At 49.7% G+C, this 13,605-nt stretch overlaps 1 protein-coding gene across 9 annotated transcripts in view; it reads left to right on the plus strand.

The window, feature by feature from the left end:
- Nucleotides 1-13,605, plus strand: part of CPEB3 (cytoplasmic polyadenylation element binding protein 3) — a 1,233,156-nt gene that overhangs the window by 427,793 nt on the left and 791,758 nt on the right. The window lies entirely within an intron of this gene.

The raw sequence follows: 13,605 nt of genomic DNA on the forward strand, positions 1-13,605 counted from the left end.
TGAAAATATGCTGTATATAAATGCATATACAGGCATGAGCCTAAAATGCATTTCATAGCCATGAAAAAACCTTTTATTTTCATCAAAGAACCTGTAGTAAACAGTTATTAGCCTAAAAGGGCTGCATATGAAAAAATGTCTGTGTACAGAAAATCAGACTGGCACCCTGCCTTTAAGGCCCCAGAGAATCTGCACACTTTGCCTTTAAGGCCTCCAGGAGAACTCTGTTCCCATCATGCCCCACAGGTGACAGTTAGGTCAGTTCTTTTTTCCGGCTTGTTCTGTGAGGAACCTGGAACTTGAGCTCTGCTCTTTTGAAGTATTTTCTGTCAGAAATTGGTTTTTCTTGCCTTTTCTTGACAAAATATAACTTTGGTGGTGGGTTGTTACCTTTTTCTGACTAAGCTGTTGGTGTTTTTTAGTCAGAATGCCACCTTTATTTTACAAATGTCCTTCCTGTGGGAAGAAAATGTCGAAAACTGACCCACACTCTGTTTGTGTGGTGTGTCTTCCAGCTTCTCATAAGGTGGAAGAATGTTATCACTGCCTCAACCTTTCAAATAGAACTTTAAAAGAAAGAGAGAAAATGAGGTTGCTGGGCCTTCTGGAGAGAGAAAACCGTGGTGAGAAGAGTTCTAAAGGCCTATTATCATCTGCCAGGCCATCTTCTCAGCCCAAACGTCGAAGATCAGCGTCTCCAGAAGGTAGAACTAAGAAGCATCGACTCCAGGGAGCGTCACCGTCAAAAAAGGTGCGCTCTACATCGCCAGTGAGGCAGTCGCCGTCGAAATCCTTGTCGACGTCGAGGCAATTGGTGTCGATTGCAGTGAGGACGACGTCGGGAGTGCAACGCTCGACGTCGAAGGATCATATGAGGTCGACGTCAAGGGACGAGAGATGTCCGACGTCGAAGGATCGTGTGTCGACGTCGAAGGATAAAGGGTCGACGTCGAAGGATAAAGGGTCGACGTCGAAGGATAAAGGGTCGACGTCGAGGAAGAGTCATCGGTCGACGTCGAGAGGGAGACATACGTCGTTGAGGAAAAAATCGACGTCGAGAGAAAGGATGACGTTGAAGGATTCGACGTCGAGACCTAAAAAGAGAAGGTCAAGGTCTCCATCGCGACATAAGTCGACGTCGAAGCATGCTTCGGGCTCGAAGCATGGAGTGTCTAGGTCTCCCCCACCTGATCATAGGTCGGAGTCGAGACTATCAAGACAAGCCTCTGGGACCTCAATTAGGTCTTTGTCGAGGTCAGAAATAAGTCCCGAACCTAGAGTGGAAGGTTCCCCGCATGATCAGTGTTGGACCCGGCCCTTTAGGCAGGTTCACCCCTAGACTTTTTGCTTTTTCCTAGCCTGTTTATGGAACCTGGTGTTGGTGAATTTAGGCCTCTGCGCACTTTTTCACTGTGGTACAGTGTAAAGTGCTTGAGCTCTCTGTGAATGAGTGGTGAGTGACCTGCCCTCCCATAGGAATGAATGGGGAATATGTATGCCCATGGTAGTTCCTGATGTGTGGGGAGTGCAGGGGCGAGTTTGGTATGAGCGAACTCGTGAGAATGAATGCTGCAAAATGGTATATGCGGCATGTTTGTGTCTAGTCTAGAAGCGCCACTTTTAGAAGTTGGCATATTTGTGTAAGTTGGCTCTGGCGTGCGATTGGCTGGTGAGCCTGGCCCAGGAGTGCCTGGGCCTGCTGGTGGATGGACTGTCTGGTTTGAGTAGGACAGGGTCTGCAGGGTCTGCAAGGCCCCGGAGGAGGGGGTCTGAGTCAGCCGTAGATGAAAGGCCCCCATCTGCTGTCAGGGATGGGAGGAAAGTGCGTCTGGTGGTGCCGGGCCGTGCCTGCCTGCCCACCATGCTGGCTCTCCCTCCTGACGGCCCACTGTCACCTCTGACCGGAGGCTGACAGGAAGACGAACACCAGAAACATTCCAGTACTCAGGGCCCCTTGCCCCAAGACTTCAAAGGGCTTCAAAGACATTTCTGTGTATAAGAAGGGGCTGTGTCCTCTTCCAAAATGTTCTTGTTCTTGCTCTTGTGGCTGACTTGAATCTACCAGGGGTGGGCGCTGCCCAGCCCCTGGATTCCTGGACTCCTGGGGGACCCCTCTGCCCTGCCTAGGCTGAAGGGGGGACTTGGCTTTGCCCCTGGGGAAGCTCTGGGACCGTGGCAGCATGGAGAAGCTGCCTTTTCCTGTGGAGAGCGCTGGAGTTGATTTCTAGCGCCTGGAGGCGCTGTGCTTCCCCCCTGAGCGCCTGGGAGCGCTCTGCCTGCTTTCTCTGGACTTTCTAGCGCTTAGGAGCGCTTTTATGCTCGCTTATAGCGCTGGACGCGCTGAGGATTCTTGCCCGTATTTAGTTAATTATTTACGAGTGCCCACCTCGATCTGCCACGGAGAAAACAAACCACGAAGGGGCCGCGACCAGATTGGCCGAGACCCGAGGAGAGACGCGCTCTGATTGGCCGAGACGCCTGCAGAGGCTCTGGCGTCACTGGGGGCTCGCCGAAGGAGCCGCGATGGGATTGGCCCATCGCTCGTGACCTGCTGGAGATGAGGCGGCGAGGAAGAGAGGTGGCGGCCGGTTAACAGGGCTCCCGTGTGCCGAGGGAGCCCTGCAGCGAGAGAAGGGACTGCCACCGGGAGCCTTGCTGGCTCCACTCTGAGTCCCGGTCCCGGTCCCAAGACGGGGGACCGAGCCAAGCGAGGAGCAGGAGCTCCTCAGATGCCGCCGAGCCCCGCCCCCGCCGCACAACAGAGCCGGTGAGTGAAGGACTGCGGGGGGGGAAGCTCCGCGCGGTGGCGGTCGAGGCGCCGAGTAAGGGCGGCCCCGAATGGCAGTGGGTTGCTCTTGTTCTTGCGGCTGACTTGAATCTACCAGGGGTGGGCGCTGCCCAGCCCCTGGATTCCTGGACTCCTGGGGGACCCCTCTGCCCTGCCTGGGCTGAAGGGGGGACTTGGCTTTGCCCCTGGGGAAGCTCTGGGACCGTGGCAGCATGGAGAAGCTAGACTGAGGTAATTGGGCGAGGCGCACAGCGTGGGTGTTTGAAAAAATTAGTTGAAAAGGTAGGTAAAGTAGTCAAATTAAGGTGCTCCTACAGGTGACGTCACTGTTCCTGGAACGTCCTAAATAATTAAGGGGTTGAGTGCGCTACTGGGGTGTAGGCGCATCCCTGTGGTGGGCACACTTGTGTGGGGCTGTGTGTAACAAGACAACACAGTGATTCCCGAAAGTAGTTCAAATAAAGTTCCAATCGGTGAAGTTTTCAAAGTTTTAATTAAAGTTTTTCATTGGTATATTTCATATTGTTTTCATATGAAAACAATATGAAATATACCAATGAAAAACTTTAATTAAAACTTTGAAAACTTCAACGATTGGAACTTTATTTGAACTACTTTCGGGAATCACTGTGTTGTCTTGTTACACACAGCCCCACACAAGTGTGCCCACCACAGGGATGCGCCTACACCCCAGTAGCGCACTCAACCCCTTAAGCATGGAGAAGCTGCCTTTTCCTGTGGAGAGCGCTGAAGTTGATTTCTAGCGCCTGGAGGCGCTGTGCTTCCCCCTGAGCGCCTGGGAGCGCTCTGCCTGCTTTCCCTGGACTTTCTAGCTCTTAGGAGCGCTTTTAAGCTCGCTTATAGCGCTGGACGCGCTGAGGATTCTTGCCCGTATTTAGTTAATTATTTACGAGTGCCCACCTCGATCTGCCGCGGAGAAAACAAACCACGAAGGGGCCGCGACCGGATTGGCCGAGACCCGAGGAGAGACGTGCTCTGATTGGCCGAGACGCCTGCAGAGGCTCTGGCGTCACTGGGGGCTCGCCGAAGGAGCCGCGATAGAATTGGCCCATCGCTCGTGACCTGCTGGAGATGAGGCGGCGAGGAAGAGAGGTGGCGGCCGGTTAACAGGGCTCCCGTGTGCCGAGGGAGCCCTGCAGCGAGAGAAGGGACTGCCACCGGGAGCCTTGCTGGCTCCACTCTGAGTCCCGGTCCCAGGACGGGGGACCGAGCCAAGCGAGGAGAGTCTGCGAGGAGCAGGAGCTCCTCAGATGCCGCCGAGCCCCGCCCCTGCCGCACAACAGAGCCGGTGAGTGAAGGACTGCGGGGGGGGGGGGGGGGGGAGCTCCGCGCGGTGGCGGTCGAGGCGCCGAGTAAGGGCGGCCCCGAATGGCAGTGGGTCGCCCCACCATGATTGCAGAGCCCGCGAGGGGCTCTTGAGGGCCCGCATTTCTGCATGTTGGTGCCGCTTCGAGGCACAGAGTCAGGGCGGCCCCGGTTGGCAGCGAGTCGCCCCAACGTTGCCCGGAGCCATGAGAAGGCTCCGGGGGCCATTTGTGGTTAGAGGGGGCGTCTGGGCACATTGTCGGTGCTCGCCCCTTCCTGCCAGCAAGATTCTGTTGTTAGAGCCACGGAGGCTCTAGGGGGCCCAGTTGTCTTGAGAGCCTGGGGGCTCCATAGAGACTATTTCTGTTTAAGAGCCTGTTTGGTCCCCGAGAGGGCCATATTCGATAGAGGGGGCTTCGGGGCACATTGTCGGTGTCCGTCCCCTCCTGCCTCCGAGTGTGAGGGTTAGAGTCCGGTGAGGCTCATGGGGGCACCATTGTTTTTAGAGCCTGAGAGCTCCAACGTCTGGGGCATGTGCGATATGCCCAGAGCCTGTGTGGCTCCAGCAGTGGCGCAGTTGGCGCCTAAGGGCCAGTGAGGGCCCTGGCGCAGTTTTGTTGTTCCCCAGTTGCCCAGCACTTTGTGGGTAGCTGCCACGTTTAGGCTTTTTGTACTTTGAGACTGGCACCCTGACATTGAGACTCGGGGCGTCTGAGCCCCAACAAGGCCATTGGCCTAGGGACTGCCACAGGTAGTGGCTTATGTGAGTTTGCGCAATGGTATGGTTATTGCACCTCTGAATGTGATCTCTTGCATCATGTGTTATTCCTACACCTCTGAATGTTTTTAGACATCATGTGATCCGTGCGCTATTGTATTACTCTGGTACCTCTGAATGTTTTTATGCGTTCTGTGTCTTTCTTTTCATGCGCTGCACCTCTGAATGTTTTAGGCATCATGTGTCTTCTTGCGCTGCACCCCTGAATGTATTTTGATTGCATCATGTGCTCTGTCCTTAACACCGCTGAATGAGTAGGTCTATACATCATGGGTTTTCTTTCTTTACTACTCCTCTGAATGTATATTCATGCATCATGGGTAATGTGTTCTGATTTATACCCCTAAGTGTATTTTATTCTTAGGTGGTTGTCCTTTTTAGTACAGGGGGTTCTAGTGAGGTCCTGGTTCCCTGCGTGACATGCTCCTAAGGGGTTTAGGGTTGCGTAGTGTGTACTTACCTGTTCCCAGTAGTTACTGGATGTGATTCATAACTGTTACTTTGTGCTACAGTGATTTTATATTCTTTTATTCTAAATTCTGACAGTATTTCATTTCTACTAAGTGCTGATTATGACAGTGGCCCATGTGGCCCTGTCTTGTGAATAATCCCACGTGAATATTGCCCGTGCCAGTTGGACCATGTATATATGTGATTTTATCTGATGTGTTTTTACAATACAAAAGGTATTTTTATAATAACCTTGTGTGGAGTCTCTTTTGTGGTGTGCCTAGTATGTTGTTGCTGTTGTGCGCTGACGCAAATGCTTTACACATTGCCTCCGAGTTTAGCCTTACTGCTTGTGCCAAGCTACCAAGGGGGTGAGCAGGGGTTATCTTGGCGTGTGACTTCCTTGCCCTGATTAGAATGGTGGTTTTTGCCTGGCTTTGGCGTCAGCCTTAGCCTACCAGAAATAGCCAGTTCTAACAATCAGCAAGACAACAGATCTGCAGTGGGGCAAGGGATAGTGCACCAGGACTCTTCTGTGGTGGCTCATTCGGGCTCAACCTCAGGGCAAGTGTCAGATGACAGACAGTTGGTGCCCAGACAGCGGACCCCATCTGGTTCATTGGTCTCTGAACACAGTGCAGCGTCGAGAGCTTCTAAGTCTTCCGCAGAGCTGAATATTGTGCAGGTGTCACCTGAATCACCTGAGCATACAGAGCGGCCTATTAACTTGTCACCGAGGTGGTTGGAAAGTTTAAGGCATTTGAAGATGCGTCCGATAATGGGGGAGAGAGCTCCGGTCCCTCGGACGGAGCTGCATAGAAGATCACGCTCAAGATCCTTAGTGAGAGAGAAATCTCGTTCAGGGGAGCGTAGGAGGCAGCGATCGGCAACTCCTCAAAGAAGACGTAGAACTCCTACTCCATCTTTTTACATCGTCTTCGTCCTCTTCAAGATCTTCATATAGAGACTATTCTCCGACTATATCTTCTACTCCTCCTTCCAGAGTGTCTCCAGTAGACGATTTAAGCACATTTAATGATGTATTATGTCGTGGAGTGAGTAAATTCAGCATCAAAATGGCAGTTCCCCAGGTAGCAACGTCAGTCATCTTCGAAACCTTACATCACAAGACGACTGGCAGGCCTCTTCTACCGTTAGTGCCCGGATTGATTGAACCAGCAATGAGGACATTCCTAACTCCGGCCACGGTGGGTTCAGGTCCTTCTAGGATTGCGAAGAAATACAAGGCTCCAGAGGAAGACCCAATGTTTTTGCGGTCTGACCTACCACCAGACTCCCTGATTGTAGCAGCAGTCAGAAAGGCGCATTCGGCAGCATCTACCTCTTCTGCTCCACCTGAAAAGGACAGTAAGAGTATGGATTCCTTGGGGCGAAGGATGTGCAATACCTCAGGATCGGTCATGCGAGTGGCCAGTGCGGCTGCTCTATTGGGCCGCTATGACCGTCTGCTCTGGGACTCAGTGGCTCGTTTTGCAAATAAACTCCCTAAAGAGGATCAGAAAGACTTCCGGGAAATAGTGGAGGAAGGAGGTTTGGTGGCTAACCAGAGCATTAGTGCGGCTGCTGATGCTGCGGACTTGTCGGCTCATGGCTATGCACACGGTGTTTGCGCAAGACGTACAGCCTGGCTTCACCTTACGGGGCTAAAGCCGGAGGCACAGAGGAAAATGGTCAATTTACCTTTTAATGGATCAACTCTGTTTCGATCTCATGCAGACGATGAGATGTCTAAGATGAAGGTGGAGTTGGACACTCTTAAGGCCGTAGGCCTTGAGAAGAAAAAAGAATTTAAACGTCGGGGTACTTTTCGTCCCTATGACAAGAGATCTTTTCAGCAAAGGAGTCAACAAACTAATTGGTCTTCGCAAAATCAAGGCCCGAATCAACAAAGATCGCAATTCCAGCAGCGGCGGCCTGGACGGGGCAGAGGCAATGGAAATAGGCAGCAGTCATCAGCTGCCAAGCTTACCTTTTAATGGATCAACTCTGTTTCGATCTCATGCAGACGATGAGATGTCTAAGATGAAGGTGGAGTTGGACACTCTTAAGGCCGTAGGCCTTGAGAAGAAAAAAGAATTTAAACGTCGGGGTACTTTTCGTCCCTATGACAAGAGATCTTTTCAGCAAAGGAGTCAACAAACTAATTGGTCTTCACAAAATCAAGGCCCGAATCAACAAAGATCGCAATTCCAGCAGCGGCGGCCTGGACGGGGCAGAGGCAATGGAAATAGGCAGCAGTCATCAGCTGCCAAGCAGCCTCAGAAACAATGAATGGATGCTTCCTCTACAACCGTGTCCCACTCCGGTTGGAGGAAGTATTGTGCGTTATCTGGAAGAGTGGAAACAGATCACGAAGGACAGATGGGTGCTGGATGTCATTCAGAACGGGTACCTTTTGAGATTCAAGAAGGTACCCCCTGTCATGCGCCCTCTAAAGATGGTTCAGTGGAATATAAAGCGCTTGCAACAGGAGGCGAACGTCCTCCTGAAGAAGAAGGCCATAGAACCAGTCCCTTTCCAGCAGAGAGGTCAAGGCCTGTACTCTCGATTCTTTCTTGTGCAGAAAAAAGGTCCAGTCACAGAGTTCAGACCCATTCTGGATTTGAGGCGACTGAACAAATTCATTCGGAAGGAGAGATTTCGAATGCTGGCTCTTCACCAGATCTTCCCTCAATTACACCAAGGGGATTGGATGTGCTCCATCGATCTAAAGGACGCTTATTTTCATATTCCGGTATCCAGAAAACATCGCAAATTTCTCAGGTTTCAAGTGGCGGCTCGTCATTATCAGTACGCAGTGCTTCCTTTTGGCCTGAGATCAGCTCCCAGGACATTTTCAAAATGTATGGCTGTAGTGGCGGCTTGTCTTCGAAAGAGTCGGATTTTCATATATCCGTACTTAGACGACTGGCTTCTGAAGAGTTCATCCCCATCGCTTCTAGAGGAACATCTGTCGATTTGTCTTCAGCTCATGTACAAGTTGGGTCTGCAAGTCAACTACAAGAAGTCGATAATGAACCCCACCCAGAAGATCCACTACCTGGGTGCTCAGCTGGATACAGAAGTAGAAAACGTGTGTCCTTCGGAGGAGAGGTGGTCATCCATCAGAGCGAAGTGTCTACTTCTCCTTCAAACTGCACGTCCGACAGTTCGGCAAGTGTCCTCTCTCCTGGGCTCAATGGCGTCATGCATTTTCATCGTGCCAAACGCACGTTTGCAGATGTGTCCTCTACAACAGTGTCTGGAAGATCAGTGGAAGCAGAGGACGGGATGCTGGGAGGACCGGATTTGTCTCCAACAGTCTGCAAAAGATTCCATCCGGTGGTGGATGAAGAAGGTGCACGTGATGAAGGGAGTTCCTTTTCATCAGGACCCACCAACGCAGACTCTGATAACAGATGCTTCTCTCCAAGGCTGGGGGGCGCATATGGGCCCTCTGCAGGAACAAGGGCAATGGTCAGACTTCGAGAAAGGATATCACATCAATCTTCTCGAACTCAGAGCGGTCCTTCTTGCTCTCAAGTCCCTGGCGCCATCGCTACAGACTCGGTCCCTCCTGGTGCAAACAGACAATACAACTACAATGTATTACTTAAACAAGCAGGGGGGTACCAGATCCAGGACTCTTTCCATAGAAGCCCAGACCATCTGGCATTGGTTACTGGCACGAGACCTGTCCATAACAGCAATTCACCTGCCAGGGAGTCTCAACACACAGGCGGACGACCTCAGCAGAGACTTCGTCGAAGCGCACGACTGGGTTCTCAACGAAGACGTCGCGCACAGCATTTTCCAGGATTGGGGAACACCAGACATAGATCTGTTCGCAGACGCGGCAAACGCAAAATGCCCAGTCTTCGCGTCCAGGTTCTACCAGAAAGGGTCTCAAGGGAATGCCCTTTTGATAGATTGGTGTCAAAATTTGCTGTACGCCTTTCCACCGACACCGTTGATACCAGCAGTGATCAATCGGCTGTACAAGACTCACTCCAGAATGATACTGATTTGCCCAGAGTGACCACGCCAGTGGTGGTTCCCAGATCTCCTCCAGTTGTCAATAACACCGCACAGGAGATTGCTGTGTCGCCCGGATCTTCTGTCCAAGCAGAAGGGGCAAGTGTTTCATCCCAATCTGCCCTCCCTGCGCTTGGCAGCATGGCTCCTGAAGTCATCCAGTACGGGCACTTACAGCTGAATCCGGAGTGTATGAACATCCTTAAGGAAGCAAAGCGGCCTTCTACGAGACAATCCTACGTATTTAAGTGGAAACGCTTTTACCTTTGGTGTCAGAGTAAGGGTCTGGACCCTATTCATGGTCAAAAAAAGGTGGTCTTGCCTTATCTTCTTTACCTTGCTGAATCTGGTTTGCAGTTTAATTCCATCAAAGTCCATCTTGCTGCAATAACTGCTTATAGAAAATCGCCAACACAGATATCTTTCTTTCGAATGCCTGTGGTGAAGGATTTTCTGGAGGGGTTAAGAAAGGTTTATCCTCCAATCAGGTCTCCGTCTCCACCTTGGGAGCTTAACGTGGTATTGACTAAATTAATGGGTCCCCCATTTGAGCCGATACATAAAGCGTCTTTGCAACACCTGTCTTGGAAAGTAGCGTTCCTGGTGGCCATCACTTCTGCTCGTATGGTGAGCGAAATCCAGGCTTTGTGTTGCAATGAACCGTACACAGTTTTTCATGGAAACAGAGTGGTGCTGCTTTCCTACCTAAGGTGGTGTCGGATTTTCATATTAACCAATCCATAACATTGCCTACTTTCTTTCCGAACCCTTCAAGTCCGGCAGAACGGACTTTACATTCATTAGATCTAAAAAGGGTTTTGAAATTTTACTTAGATAAAACAAAGTCCTTGAGACAGACGGACCGTCTGTTTGTGAACTATGGTCCTACAAATACTGGTTTGGCAGCATCCAAGAGATCCATTTCTAGGTGGATAGTGTCTTGTATCTTACTGGCTTATCAGCTAGCCCACAAGTCTTTATCAGGTAGACCTAGGGCTCATTCTACGAGGGGAAAAGCTTCTACCACAGCTCTCCTTAGGAATGTGGCTATGTCAGAGATATGTAAAGCAGCTACTTGGCGTTCAGTGCATACGTTTACACGCCATTACTGTTTGGATTCTGATGCTCAGACTGATGCACAAGTGGGACAAGCATCACTCAGAAATGTGTTTGCTAATACTAGTTAAACACTGTGATTTTAAAGTATGACTATGCTTTTATCTGTTCGCCCGCTTCTGTGGGTATGAGCTTGCTACTCTATTCACTGCTTATGACTATTAATGAGTATCCCCTGGAAGAGAAGGATTAGTTACTTACCTGTAATCCTAGTTCTCTTCCAGGGGTATACTCATTAAAGTCATAAGCACCCTCCCGCCTCCCCGGGCGAGCAGTAGCATTAAGGTTTAAAGTTTCAATATGTTTAAGTGCAGATTCCTGCTAAAGTTTACTGTACCGTACAAAAGAACTGACCTAACTGTCACCTGTGGGGCATGATGGGAACAGAGTTCTCCTGGAGGCCTTAAAGGCAAAGTGTGCAGATTCTCTGGGGCCTTAAAGGCAGGGTGCCAGTCTGATTTTCTGTACACAGACATTTTTTCATATGCAGCCCTTTTAGGCTAATAACTGTTTACTACAGGTTCTTTGATGAAAATAAAAGTTTTTTTCATGGCTATGAAATGCATTTTAGGCTCATGCCTGTTTATTGCATTTATATACAGCATATTTTCATGCTTCAGAACGTGTAAGGTTTTGGTTTGATTAGCCTATGTGTTAAGGTTAGGCTGCATATTATGGTTATTATACATGTATATGTGTATAATTACTTAGTACTTTGGGTTATATTTACACATATATATGTATATTGTTTATGTGTTCCGGGTCCCCGCTCATGGGCGGAGATAATTCAGTGCTTATGACTTTAATGAGTATACCCCTGGAAGAGAACTAGGATTACAGGTAAGTAACTAATCCCTCACCACCTGAGCTGATCCGCCTATACTGCAGCTTAACTAACCCTGTTTCTATCCTTAGCTACAGTGTACAGCCTACCAGGATCTGCTCATAAGCGACAAACCTCCCCAACAGTTGAAATCAACAAAAATAACACCTGCTCCATTGGAGCCTCAACATCTCCACTTCACAAAAACCAATGTCTTGACCAACCAAACTCTTCTTATGGGGTGGAACGGTGGGCTATGCGCAAATTAGTGCCCACACCCTACCTAGTTCCTGTGGCTAGTGTGTACTCATCTAAAGAGGATCTCCCCTAAACTGCCTAAAGCTTTACAACCCTCAATCGCTGCCCCTGTGTCCCACCTGTTCAACCCCTGCGCAGCAGACTCTTGGCCTGCAATACTCCTCCAAAGGCCCTGGGTGCAGAGGGGGCAAGGTTCCTACTAACTTGCCCGCCTCCAAAGCCCCATTCGGTTGCCCAGATGGTATAAGCTGCAGTGGCGCTGCTGACTACTTGGGTATGTAGTTCTCACGTCCATTCACGCAAGGCTGAGTTGCTGCAGGGAGCTTTGCTATAGGTACTATTTCTGGCTGTACTGAGGAAGAGAGGTGTCTTATCTGCCTAAGGTCAACTGGGCTAAAAGTACGGTTATTTTTTGTATGAAAATAGATGATGACGTCTGGTGCTACTCTTCATTCTACCTAAGAAAATAATTTTTTTAAAAAGGTTTCAGAAGTGGCTTGGTGTTTAAGGTAGAAGATTCTGCTTTCTGAAGGTTAAAGTTTCATCCCCTGCTGCCACCATGGTCCTGTGTTAGGACGGGCAGATTTAAAAACAAAAACTGGCCAGGTCATATATATAAAAGTAGGACTAAAAGTTTGAATGAACCATGGACACAGAAGAAGAACATTGGGAGCAACCACCGACTTAGAAGTACTGCGCCACATATCCACAAGCCAATAAGGCAAAGTAAACATAAGAACGGTAAAAAGACCAGTGATTTAGAGGCCCTGTACTTTATTAAATTTCAGAAGATTGTGGAAACCCAAGGAAAACGAAAATGGGATCTCCCACATCAGTCTTATTCAAAACAGTTTTGATTGCAATCTGTGAAGTGTAGTTCTACTTATCTACTGGTAAACGCCACACTTCAAGCAGCTGAAAGTAAGTTAGAGTGTGCGCAGCAAGGGGGAAGATGGTAAAGAAATTCACATAGAATCGTATAGGGAATTATTTGCATTGAACTAAAAGTTGAGGGCTTTTTTAACAGACTTGATAAACATTACATTTGTGCGATCTTATGTTAAAAATTGGTTGGTGTTTATGATGATATTGGACTAGAATACTGTGGGGTAAAATGTTTGATCATTTTTGTAGTTAGTATTGTTGTCTTACGATGGCATGGGAGGAATATAGTGTCGCGATATCGAAGGGGACACCACACACACAGGGGTGATAGATGGTTTGACCCCTTGTGCGTGTGCCAAGTAGTGTGTCTGTCGTAGGACTAGACGTTAGCAATAAATAGCCCGGGGGAGCCAGGCGTGGTTAAGTAAGAAAGTAACCACCACAAGAAACTGCATCCGTGTGATCATTTATGGAGCGCCACATGCTCTCACCAGCAACTCTACACTGGCAACGAGGCGGCCTGCTCTGTCTACACGTGCCTCCCCTGTCACTCAGTTCACACGACCCCTCACCCTGCTCCCTCCTGATCCAGCCAGAGTTTCCCCCCACACTGGAGCTGCTGATGCCTGAGTGCTTCAGCCTGCTCTGGCTCCTTGCTGCTGTAGTCTTCCGACAGCTGCCAGAGGTAGTGCTCCACCACATGGCCGCCCTGAGGTTTCCGGGGACCGTCCTCGTCCCGAAAGAGGCAATCATGTTAGCTCCAGGACCTCCCAGCATTATCCAGCAGCTTTGCACCTGGTCCAGAAGAGGGCTGCTCCAGGTCGGTGGCCCCAGCTGCCATTGCCTGGTGTTTAATACACCAACGCCCTACCTACCGACCTCCACACGTCTGCCCCCCTCGCTGCACCTCCTCATTCCACTTTCATGCTGGCACTGGTGACGAAAGAAGAAAACATGCGTCCTGTAAAAGAAAAAAAGAAAATAAACAATAAAGGGACTATAAGTCTAAATAAGGACATGCAAGGACAGCTTATACAGGTGGCTGACAACCAGTAAGTAAAGTCTACATCACTACTGGTGGACCTGTATCCCAAGATAGACTTATATAGAGGACACCTTACACTACTGCAACCCCCACACACATCC

Source organism: Lissotriton vulgaris, chromosome 5 (genome assembly GCF_964263255.1).
Source record: "Lissotriton vulgaris chromosome 5, aLisVul1.2, whole genome shotgun sequence".
NCBI lineage: Eukaryota > Metazoa > Chordata > Amphibia > Caudata > Salamandridae > Lissotriton > Lissotriton vulgaris.